The following is a 13,489-nucleotide window of genomic DNA, read 5'->3' on the forward strand; positions in this document are numbered from 1 at the left end:
ATAATGTATTCTAGATCCAGAGAAGCATTGATAGGAATTATACCCCATCATCCTTTGCCTTACCTGAGGGAACAGCAGTCCATGCAGCATAAGAAGCTGTCAGTTTGTAGGGAAGTTTGTTGAGAAGTCTAGATCTACGTTCATCCATTTTGTTTGGTACTTCAAACATTTGCTAAGAGTATGCTGGAGAGGAGAGTAGAGTCTTGAAACAGCATTGTTTCAACCTCCCCTATTTTTCCTGGTTCCTTTTAGGCTGGCTGTAGCTTGACAGTCTATTCCCTTGCTGGACAATAATTTTACATGCTCACTGACATCTATTGTCTAAGTAGAGACAAGTTTAGAAAAACAGTTTTGCAGCCAAAAATATACAGGGCTTCCATCTAGCAACATTCAATTAAAGAAAACATTGTCATCTTTGGCTAACTCAGCTTGGCAAGTGATTTAACAGAGGCCATCACTGCTGCACAATCCTTGTTTGATATGTGACAACATTCTTCAGTAATTCAAAAACAGCCTAAAAAAGTTTACAGAAAAGCAGTTTCAGCCAGCAAAGTTTCCAATGAAGAAAGAAATGCACAAGTACTTCATCTCCAGGGGAAGATGAATCTCCCTGAAAGTTAAGGACAAAGATTTTGTACGTGGAACTGAAAGTTGTAGAGGTAGTTTGACTGGGGTGGACCAAGTCAGTCACACATCAAGTTTACGGCAACAGGTCTGCAATTGAGCCTTTGGACCACTGCTCCTTTAATCAAGCTCATGATTTTAAATGAAATTGTTTGACTGATGTGGTGTCTTGTTACTTCTGACAAGACTTGCATTAGAATATTATTGTACAAATTAAAATAGCACTCACTGTTAAAGCTGCAGGGTTGAATTCTCAACCTAGAGGGTTAAAAATATAACTGCACAGATAATGGATGCCTTAGTGAATATCTTCCAAAACTAATTCTGCAATGGTGCATACAGTTACATTGAGGAGCAAAAAAAGGGAAACTACAAACCTTAGTCTGATGCCAGTGTAGTGTATATATAGATCAGTTAAGAGTCAGATTTGTGAAGCACAAGTTGAGGATGTCACTAAACAGTCAAAGGCAGAAACCAGCAAATGGGGACTTGGATTTCCTGAAGGTTTCAGTAAAGTGTCCCAAGTTGTTAGTAAACAGTTGAAATTCAGCAAGTCTGACTAGATCAGAATTTGTTGGATAGAATGCAGAGTTGAAGCCACTCAGGAGCCAGGCTATGGCAGCAGCAATCACTTTGCACCCAAGCTATTAATTTAACTGATTTGGATGCAGTGACTGAAGTGGTGATGATAAAACTGGTAGGAATTGCATTGCAGGAAGATGAAAAAAGCTTGAGGATTTAACAGACAGATGGAGTAGTGTTTAAGCAAGAGGGGGATGAAGTGCAGAGTATTTCTTAAAACAAGCAAAAAGTTTGAAAAGTCAATAAACTCAACATTGTTCTCTCCAGATGCTGTCAGACTAATGTTTTAGCTCAAACACAATGTCATGATTGGTCAAAATTTTCTGAAGTCATTAACTCATCTGACTGAACCCAGGTTCAAGGGAACACCAGTATCTGCACAAAACTTGTCTCCTAATTGCCACTGCTTAAAGACATGAGATGTTAATTTTCCCATTTGCAAACAAACAGGTACATGGAGATGTGACATGGATATTAGAGTTAAGAGGAGAGAGAGAAAGTTTATACTGCAATCTGAACCAGATGCAAATTGCTCTATTTCAATTCCTTAGTTCTTTGTTCTCAAAGTTTGTTCATACCAATGTGTTCATTCACAGGTCTTTCATGGTTCAGTCAGAGCACCCCTGCCCACCAGTTCCTTCCCTGCCCCTTAAATAGCTAAACTTGAAGTTTAACTCCAACTTGAATGAGCAGGCAGGAGCTGAGCCCACAGGCCATGTCCTGTAGGAGCCAAGCACAGGCTGGAGCAATGCTGGTGGATCAGATGTGGTTCAGGGAGTCCTAGAGGGGCTCAGTTTCTGAAGCAACACGAGGTCACAGCCAGGGCATTGAGGGGGTTGAGTCCTGAAGTAACAGGTGGCCAAGAGTTTGGCTGAAGGCAACTTTGGTTCCAGTGGTGGTAGCAAAGTTGGTCAGTGAGCCTGAGGCAGAGAGCGGACTGGAGTAGGGCTCTTGTTTTCCATGTGGAGTAGGCCCCTGACAGCAGCATGACTTTTGTAGCCTGGAGCATGACATGGTGGCATAGCATGGACTGGAAAGCTTGGAGTGGGACTCTGGCAGTTAGAAAGTCCAATGTTCCCTTCTGCTGCAAGTTCTAATTTAATTGTGAATGATGCTTGTGAACAAGCAATTGTGCACACTTCACTACATTTTATTGTGTCTATTCAAAAAGATAGAATATTCAGGTCAAGAACAGAAGACTACAAAAGCACAAAGGTAATGTAGATGAGCTATTACTCTGAACCATCTCTACAGTTCATGGTCACTGTCAGGAATTCAGAACCCATCAACTCCATGGTGTCAGCATCTGCTCAAGTTTGGAGAGAAGACAACATTGAGTTTAGTACAATGCTCAAAACATTTACAGCTTTTTTTAAAAAGATGTTTTTCACAGCAAGGTAGAATCAATCTCTGGAAGAGGCCACTTGGCCCAATGCATTTGCACCAACCCTAAAGGCCATCCATAGACCCAGTCTCCCACCTTATCCTCTAACCCCACATTTACCACTGCTAGCCCACAGCTTACACAATGTGGCCACAATGGGGCCATTTAGTGCAGCCAATTTCTCCTTATTGGATGGCCTGCTGTGCATATCTAGGTTTGTTAAACCATTCACCCAAGCCCACATGGAGCTCAATGGATGACCCAAGTAGTTCAGAAGACAGCTTTCATATGGCAGTCCATTCAGGTGACTAGCATGATCAAATCATAAGTGATGAGAACCATTTCAATTTTTCCTGGAGTGCTTGTTAAAAATTTATAGCTGAGGGTAAGATTTAAACTTGCAACTTGTGGATCAACAGTTACCACAAATATTTAAGCAAGATTTCCACTTGGTTTAATGTGTTAAACAGCCTGACATTGCAGCAAAGTATTGGTACATTCCAGTTTAGTGTCTTTGCTTTAGAACTGAAAGATAATCTACTGATTACTGGCACCAGCACATGTAATTTATTGTGATAGCAGCTTAGTCCAAAGCACATCTATTGATGTTGAAAAACTGACCTAGAAACTGAAGTTAGGAGATGGTAATGTGTAAACATACAATCTCAAGTGACCTTAGAATTAAGGTTCATACCTTGCTTTGTGTCCCTGCCAAAAATATTTGCATACTAGAGCACTGAAGCATTGAGATACTGAAAGTTTTCCAAAACAAAACATGCTGCATCTGCAGAACTAAAGGCAAGAGATAGGACTTGGCAAAAGCACTGAATGTCTTACATATACTGGACAATCCTTAAACAATCCTTCACCACACATTAAGTAAAGTGTTGCAAGTATCATTGCATTCCTTACATTACTAAAAGCCAAAAGCACATCAACTAAACAAGCTTAAAATCAGACTTTCAGGCCTTAACTCCATAGCCTCCTTTCCCATGCCACTCAAATTCAGGCTGCAGATGTTGCTGGCAGCACTTGTTTGATGCAATGAAATCTGCAGGCCCTTTCAGCAATGCTGGATAAAGGACTAGGTAGCATAGGTGTCTCTTCTGGAGGTGGGGCTGTTGGAAACCAGTGACCTATAAGGATAATTCAAACACTTCATGATGAGTTTTTGCAATTTTAGCCTGTCCAAATGAGGATGGAGGTTCCTTGACTACAGCTACTTGCATCATGTTCCACCCGAGTTTGTCCTTCAATAATAGAATAGAAAAATCTAGCTTGAGAAAAGCATCCTACAATTTAGTAGTAAGCTCAATTTTATAAACATTGTAAACAGTTCAACCAAGTACATGAAGCAGAATGATAAACTTTGCCTGATGTTCAAACAGACAGCTTCATACAGCAGCCCAAGTTTTCATTTACCACTTCAAACACTTCACTGCAGCATTAAAATAGTTGGTGATTAAAATAGAAGCCCAGGGATGGAGGCCATGCAAAGGGGAATCAGGATTACAGCCAGTTTTAATCATGGTACTTGATCTGACCCTCTGAACAAGCATGCTGTAAAAAATCAGTGGGTGCAGCCAATAAGAAAGGCACAGAATGTTCCTGCATGTGAGTTATTGAAAACCTCTTGCAGTGACCTTACAAGAAATGTTCCAAACTATTTAAAAATATAGTTAGCCAAAATCAAACACCAAAGGAATGAGAGGCATCCCAACAGTAAGAGGCTAGAAAGGAGCAGACAAAGGCCATTCAGCCCAGAGAGTCTGCTGCAAAGATTCAGACCAGCCATGAGCTCAATTCCACTTTTTAACCTGCCCCTCCATAATCCTTCATTCTTAGTGATTCAAAGCAGAGACTGATCTTGAATGTACCAATGGGCAGCACAGCAGCTCAGTGATTGGCACTGGTGCCCACAGCACCAGGGACCCAGGTTTGGTTCCAGCCTTGGAGTCTGCACATTCTACATGTGGGTTTCCTCCCATATTTTGAAAGTGGAGTTAGGTGGATTGGCCATGTTAAATTGGCCCATAGTGTCCTGGGATGTGTAGGTTAGGTGGATTAGCATTGGAAGATGCAGGGTTACAGATAGGGTGGGTCTGGTGGGAGGCTCAGTGGTGTGGACTTGATGGGCACAGTAGGGCTTCTATAGATTTTATTCTAAATATCAGCCTCTACAAGTGTTGTGGTAAAGAATTCACCAGACAGTCCCATCATACTTGGCATCAGCCTAATGAAACTTTTTTGCCTCCAATGCTAAGGATGGTCCAAGGAACAATGGGCCCAAAACAGTTCAGTATGGGGTGGTCTTACTAGTACTTTGTCTAGCTTTAGACAAACCCCTACATTTATCCTCCATTCCTAAATGGAAGTTGAACATTGTAGAAACTACCCCTGCTTTTTTTGTTCAAATTCAAAGTTGCAAAGATCAAATTTCAATCTTGCACAAGCATGACTTTAGAACTTTCAGCTTCTTTGTACTAAACTAGTACACATTTTGTACCCAAGATGGCACCTTGTGGGGCAACACTGTACTCCCAAACACTTGAGTACATGTGACAATAAATCTAATTCTACTTCAGAAACTTAGAGGTCATTGTATTATTGCTACACTTAATCCAATGAGGCAGAGTCCTGGGTATTGGGTTAGAATCCCATGATATCAATAATGGAACTTGAATTCACTAAAATGGGGAATGAAAGAATCTAATGTACATGAAAATACTACTGCAAGAATAAACTTGAGCTAGTGTCCTGCTGCAATGCATCCCTGCAGGAAGGCAAGACAGGTAATGTGGTTTCACTTTGAGGGCAAGTGAGGGCAAAGGAAGTATAGACAAACAAGGCTGTGGTAAGGAAACTAGAGTATTATCCAAAGCAGAAAATTAATCTCCATTTAGAGGTGCAGGGACCAAATTAGGGGCAAATAGCATGGCTTTGAGAGGTTACAGTTGCATTGAGTGGCCAAGTGTGTAGTGGGTAGTGAAATTGTAGTTTATACAGATTTTGGCAAGGGCTTAGACAAAATCCCACATGAGAAACCAATAAAGGAAGCAGAAAGTCCATGGAATGTGGGGTAACTTAATTGTTAGACAGGATGTGGTAGAAGACAGGTCAGACCCAAAACATTAACTGTTTTCTCCTTCACAGATGCTGCCAGATCTGAGCTTTTCTAGCAACTTTGTTGTGTTCTTTTATAATTGGAGGCTGGTGTCCAGTGGTATGCCAGCTATAGGATAGGTCCTTTATTTGTAAGTGAACAGACAATTGAGGGGATAAGTTTGCAGATCACATGAAGTACAGCTGTTTGGTTTGCAGTGAAGTTAGTCTTGTGTTACAGGAAGATAAACAAGTTTATCAGATGGGTAGACAAGTGACAGATGGAATTTAATCCTGGTAAGTGACGTGATGCATTTTTCAAGGGAGAGAGTCTCAAGGAATGGCAGGACACTAGGAAGCATGGGAACAGAGGGATTTTGGGGTGTTTGTCCACAAATCCTACAGTGGCAGGGCAGGTTTATTAGTAAATCTACATCACTTCTGACGAGCTCTTGTCATCTTCAGTTCTTTAGTTAGGCCACAGCTGGAGTAGTGTGCAGTTCTGGCCACCACACTGTATGAAGGATGTGACTGCACTGGAGGGTAGCAGAGAATGTTCACCAGGATGTTGCCTGGGATGGCCCATTTTAGCAAGACTGGATAAGCTCAGGTTGTCTAAAAAGACAAAGGGAGACCCAACTGATGTCAGTAGGATTGTGTAGACAGTTGATAGAAAGCAGCTGATGCTACATGTTGAACTAATGGGCACCATTAAAAAAGGTAGGAAGTTTAAATGAGTTGGTGTTTTCCCCTCCCACCCAGAGGGTGGTGGGGCCTGGAAAGCACTAAGAAGAGGGCTGCAAATTAAGTATTGGATGAGCACTTGAAATAAACATTCAAGATTTGGGCCAAGTGCTAGAAAAGTGGACTAGGTGCAGAATGAGTGCTGTTTTTGGCCATATGGACTTAATGGGCTGAATGGACTCTTCTGTACTGTGATTCTAAGAATCTGCTGATAAGCAATCTTCACTGTCACCCTCAGCTTTATGAAAGGGAATATTTTAAGTTGACAAATTTTAAGTCTTCAGGACTGAGATTTAAAGTTGCCCAAATATTATTCCTTGGAACACTGCCATTGGTCTGAAAAGGAACATTTACTACAGCTTTCCATCTTCAGGTGAATTTAAATCTAGTTGACAAAAACAAAGTTGCTGGAAAAGCTCAGCAGGTCTGGCAGCATCTGTGGAGGAAAAACAGATTTAATGTTTCAGGCCCAGTGACCCTTCCTCAAATCTAGTGGAATGGGAGGGCCCATATCAACAATGGGATTGTTAACCAGTCTGTTAATTTGTATAATTTGGTTCTACAAGTGACTTTGTACCCAGGGCAAGAGTGTCTGCAGGAATAACTGAAGGTATCACTGGCTAGCCATTTATATTTGAAAGTATGCCAGCCAAGGTTACAACCAAGCTATTCCAACCAGGCATGTCACAGAAACCTGAGCTGCCTACAGACAATTCCATGGGTCATCAGAACAATGCTATAATACTGAAATGCAACAGAATCTGACTATTTTATAAAGCACCATGTACCAAGTTGGCATAAAAGCTTAAAGCCAAATCCGAGAAACTCAAGAATGAGGAACACATAACTGATAGTCAAAGCCCAATTTTAATGCTGAAAGTGATATTGATTACAATATTGTGCAACCTGACCTTGGCTGCCTCAAATGTAGTCCAACATTTCTATTTATGGAGTCTTGCTCTTAGTAAAAAGACTGATGTTAGTTTCACTGAGCCAGATAGAAAGCATACACTACCACTTTGAAAAAAGTGGCCAGTACAACATCCCTCCCCAATGCTTCAACACCTGTACAAGTACAAAAATGCATCAGTGGCACACATTTCAACTAATTCCACAGTACACTCATTTGCTGTCTCCACTATTTGCTCCAGGGTTTCTCAAACCAGAATTCTTCCAGATCCATATTCAATTGAAAAAGCTGCAGCTTCACACTATTGGCACAGGTTTAAGGCATTGACAAAAGCCCCAGTCTGTGTACCAAAAACTCTAGAACTGGAAAGTGATGATTAGTCTAAGTCCATGGCAAATTAATATTAAAGACCTCAAAACCAACCAAGCTTTTAAACTGCCTAAACCTCACTAGATTTGATTATCTAGTTGTGACCTCAGTTGAGGGGCCAGGGTTGAGATTATAGAAAACCACTTGTCTCTAGTATATTCTTCCAAAATGGAGACATTGCAACAAATTGCAATTGAATATTCTGATTTGATCTCCCTGAAGTTACTGATGGACTGGTCAAAAAAAGGCACCGGCTGTCCCACTGAGCCAAGTGAGTGAAATGGAATGACATTAATGTCTGCAGCAGGCTACCCCCAGATGGGGATTTCACTATCCTGTGATCAATTTGATCACAACAGCAATTCTTCCAAGAACAATACCTATATCTTTAGATTTTCTAAGCTAAGGGGTTGAGATAGCGTTGTGTTTTGACTCCTGTCTCAGTTTTCTGATGTCACTTTCCACTGCATGCCAAAGGCCTTGGTCAGAACAACAAGCAACACAGATGAAAGTTCTGTTCCTCCAAATACTTGCTGGAACCACACTGAGTTGAGATATTACACCAAGTAATTTAGAAGATGCCAGGTGAAGATTTTATTAGCAAAGAGGAAGACATTCCTCAAGAATTGCTGTTCACTTGTGTACTCATGAACTCAAAGAAATTAGAGGCATCCAGCTTTAGATTGAGAAACAGGGGTTCTACCTCAAGACAGGAGTTTGATAACATCCCTCGTTTACAAGGGAGTGGGAGAATCAGCAGATGATCTGACTTATTAATTGTTTATTCATTAAGTGAAGGCTAATGATCCTGTGGTGAAAGGTCTGCCTGTTGGTTCATTTGTCAGGGCAATGCCTTGGCAAGTCAATCTGACTGATTTAAAATCAAAATCAAGCTTGCTAGTTAATGATCAAATCAATTGGGTGCTTTCACCATGGCAACATCTCTTCTGAAGTCCATTTGCAAATTAGCACTCGTGCATCTGCAACAAAACTAGAAAACGCTGCCAGACCAGTACTTCCAGATTAAGAGAAATGGAGTTAAGTCTAAAAGGAAGCCTGAAGTGCACATGTGTAAGCCAGTGCTAAGTTGCCTGATTGTTCTCACATCTGAAACTAGAGCTGTTAAATCTACTGTAGTCTCCTAGCTGAAATGCTAAAGTGCAAAAAACACAAATAGGAAGGCAAACTAGTTACAGAAGTGAACATGCAGCCTCAGATGACAAACCACAACTATCCAAAAAAGAACCTGCAATTTCCTTTCTACTATGCAAAATGCAAGATTAGGGTTTATTAACATAGGAACAAGAGTCAAACACTAATGGTTTGGAAAAATACAAGTGACAAATTACTATTTTATGTTCTAAGGAAACTTCAGCCAGTTTCATACTTGAATGAATGCCAGGATGAATAAGTCAGTTTGGACTCACTCGCTTGGAAGTGAGAACTGCCATAGTACATTGTGAAACAATTGTCCAGTGCTGTGAGGGAGGGAGCTCAATTTCAGCCAGGAGGGTGGCAAAGCACCCAAAATCAGGATATGTTGCACCTAAGGTGCATCCTTGCTGTATCAGCTGCTCTTATGAAAAGGTCATATGTTGGGAAGTTGCTGTAGTGCACTTAGATGCAGTCACTGCACAAATGGAGATGTTTAGGTACCAGTTTTGACTTGATCATCATGCATCATGCACACTAACACCCAATTGCTCAGCAGCTCAACTACACTTAAATACATTTGGCTATTAGAAAATATTGAAGTGCTGACTGCAGTATGACCAGTTATGATTGCAATGTATGATTCACTTGAGTATATCAATAATCTGAGTCATTAACAAGGAGATTAAGTATAGAAGGGTCCTTTGCTTTCAGATACTAACTGGCCACTTGAAAGTTCATAATGTTTTAAAACTAGCTCACCTAGAATAGGAGGCAGTTCTGAAGATCTGATCTGATCAGCTTATGTCAGAAAATTTTGACTAGATGCATTGTGCAAGTAGTTTTTGTATACTACAAGAATATGTTAAATGTATACAACCTCCTGTGAATATGTTCAGTGATTGACCTCAAAATGTCAACATGAGAAAACCTGTTCAAGTCACATTCAACTTATCTGGTCTTGCTATCAGCTGGAAATACAAACTGTATTAATGTTTTCTTCCCACTGATGCTTTGGTAGCATAACAAGGAATGTGTAAATCCCCTTGGAAATTTACAAGGGTAAACTCAATGGCATTCACAAGTTTGACATCAGGATACAAATGCAAGATCAGAGTAAATATGTAAAACCTGAAGGATTAGAATAAGCTGCAGTGGGCATTCATTAGAATGGTGCAAGCAATGACTGAAGTACAAAAAACAATGAAGTGTCATCATCCAGCCCAGGAAGTAGTTAAATGGTGTCTTGAATTGATGAAAAGCAAAATTCAGATTTAGAGTCAAATGTCCTCCAGGAACACATCTGCCTAGTTTGTTGTTTAGCTGGAGCAGTGAACATTCCTTGAATTATGAAGAGATTGGCTTTCAAATCAACTGAGGACTAACATGTTATAACTCAAAGCAAAATGCAAATAGACAGTGATGACCACATTAACTGCCATCCAAATCCAGCTGTTTAAGTTTGAGGATATGCAACTCTACTCAAAACATTCACACTATGTATTGTTTAATATTCTGCATTGGCTCTAGAGGTTGGTGATCATACTAACATTTCAGCAAACCCAGCTCCATTAAAAGCAATAATATAATGACAATGAGACACTTTCCTGTGAGGATTCACCAGAAATTACAGCAGCACAAGTTTCTGCAGTCATGTTTTCCTGACAGTTCCATACTGTTAAGTCAATCTGAATGTAGTGCAAAATCCAGACTGCTGTAATGGCCAAGGACAAATCTCAAATGACATTTCCTCACTAACTTGAATCAATGACCAAATGTTTGTTTACCACTGTTTATTTTAATACAGACAATAAACATGGTGTTGAGACAGGTCATAACTAACCAATTTGATTGAGATGATAGGCAGTGGATGTTGCAGATTTGGATTTTCAGAAAGCATCTGAGTGCCACATGGTGGCTTGATTAGCCAATGAGATTGATGGGTCCTTGACAGCATGGATTAGGTGTTGGATAAAAGAAAATCTAATGACCATGAAGCCATTGCTGATTGTTGGAAAACCTGTTTTGTTCACTAATATTCTGTAGGAAAGAGTCAGTCATCCTCACCTGATGGGCCTACAGATTCCAGACCATTGCAACTCAACCGCCCTCCCTATGGCTAGGAAATAAGTGCTGGCCTAGCTAGAGATAACCCATTCCTGAGAGTGAAGGAAGGGATAGGTACAAGAGAGCATTTCAAGTAGAGTGATGCTTCCCAGGGAACCCTGCTTCTTCAGATTTAAGTGATTGAGATGGAAGTCTAAATTTTTTAAAGATAGTGATTTTGAGAAGTGAGCAACTTCAAGGTGACATTGACAAGTTGGCCAAGTGGGGCAAGTGAATTTGAACATGAGGGAGAAGTAATTAATCTGGACAGAAGCAGAGACAATAGGGTTCAATGTATAACTTAAGGGGTGTGCAGGAGCTGAAGGACCACAGGAGTCATGTGCATAATTCTAAAAGTGGCTTGGCAATTTGAAAGTTATGACTTATAAATCCAAGGATCCTATAAAGTAGTATGGATATAACAGCAAGGAAGTGATGTTACCCTCCACAAATCAATGGTCAGAATACATTTGGAATATATGTAGTGTATAATTCTGGGTACTTGTTTAAGGAAGGATGTTAAAACACTGGACAGATTGCAAAGATTTACTGGAACGATACCAGGAATGGAGGTGTTTTAGATACAAGAGAACAGAGATTGTGCTTATTCTGAGAAGAAATCGGAGGTGACCTTATTGAGACCAATTTTGACAGGTCAAGGTTATCCTGTTTCCACTAGTTGAACTGTCAGTAACTGGGGGTCAGTTTCAAGATTCAGCAAGAGCTAGGAATGAGAAGTGTTTAGCCAGTTGATAGAACTTGGAATACACTGTCTGGCAGTGGTGGAAGTTGATTTTGTAGGTTTCAAAAGAGCTGGATACATTTGAAAGTGATTCAAGAGGGCTACAGGGATGGGCCTGCAGAACAAGATTAGCTGGTAGCTCTTGGGAGGTGTTACAGACATGGGCTGAATGGCCTCCTACACAGCACAATTCTGTTTCAATAAGAGAACAGAAAGTGAAAAGTAGGTGTTTTAACTCAAAATTGTTCTTGAGCTTAACTAGGGAATTACAAGAAATGTTACAACTCACCGCCCTATAATGCGAGAGTCACCAGTCTCAATGGTAAGCTGGGAGTTCATTGCCTCAAAGCTGGTGTTTTCTAATAGCTTCATCTTGGTAAAGTTGACTAACTCCAGTCAGAGGAACAAGAGCAACACGATGCTGTATCCAAAGAGGGTGGGAAGAGAGACAGGATTGTCAAAATTAGCAAATTGAATTCACAAAAAGGATGTACACATGAGCATGAGTTATTGCTGACAGTTCACAGGAAAAGCTGGACAGTCTCACTTATCTTTAGAGCAACACATCAGCCTATCCAATCTTTCCTCATCAGACCCTGCAGCCCAGACTGTGGGGTGACTGGAACTGCACACCATTCTCATGGCTTTAGCTTTTTAAAAGCATTTCCAACATAACATGCTCCTATTTAGTGGAGCAGCTAATAGGACCAAGTATCCCATATGCCTGTTTGAAATCATGGTTTGCTAACCCCACCTTCAGGTACAGTGGATACACAGGAATCTTGACTTGGGGGGTCCTACCAGTCATATCGCAAGCCCTTACTTGTTTGCACTTCCAAGTGCATCACTTCACTTGTGAAAGTTGAATTTTATTTGCCATTGCTCTTCTAGTTGAAGAGTCCATGATGTCCTCCTGCAGGACATGCTGGTCCCTAATTTTTGGTCATCCATGGACAATCATACATTTAAGCCCAAATCATTAAATAGGCACTACAAGCAACAAGGGGGCTTAGCACCAAGCCCACTAAAAGATTTAGCTATAGAAACATGGCTCTACCATCCTACTTTGTTTCATTAATTTGATACAGTGTGACACTTTGCCTTGGATTTTGTCAGATTAGTTTACTGCCAAGACTGCCATGAGGGACTTTATCAAAAAAGTCTAAAGTGCATTACACAATACCCAGGTTACCTCAATTCAATCAAGTATGCCAAAACACTAATTTCCTTCAATTCATGCTAATGCTCCCTGATTAAACTGTCCAAGTACAGATACTGCCCTTCAGTGTAGATGAATGAGTCACCTCTGCAGAGACCTCAGCATAGACAGTGGGACACAAGACCCCTTTGTTAGAATCATTCTATCTTGATGCCCATACTTGAAGTGCTACAACATTGGTATTGTTAAATTTAAATCAGTGATGCAAAACATGCAAGCTGATTTACACTAGTGCTTGTAGTAGAGATTCTGATCTAACATCAGCATCTGTTCCAGGTTTAGGATTCTGTTAAGGAAAGGAGCTGATACAGTAAAGACAACAAGTTATTCTTGATATAGTCTGAGTCCAAGCAGAAATGGACATCTCTGCCAATGCACACTGTGCTTAATAGTTAAAGGAGCTTTAGAAAAAAGAACTCCATGTGTAAAATGCAATCAGCTAAAAAAGAGAAACATTTTTCAAAAGATTAATTCTAGCAAGTGAAATTGAGGGATCTTTGCACAAACTTTTTCCAAAAGCTACTTGCCCAGTGAAGAAAAATTTAAAACAAGTTG

The sequence above is a fragment of the Rhincodon typus genome, chromosome 2 (assembly GCF_021869965.1).
Source record: "Rhincodon typus isolate 14 chromosome 2, sRhiTyp1.1, whole genome shotgun sequence".
Lineage (NCBI taxonomy): Eukaryota > Metazoa > Chordata > Chondrichthyes > Orectolobiformes > Rhincodontidae > Rhincodon > Rhincodon typus.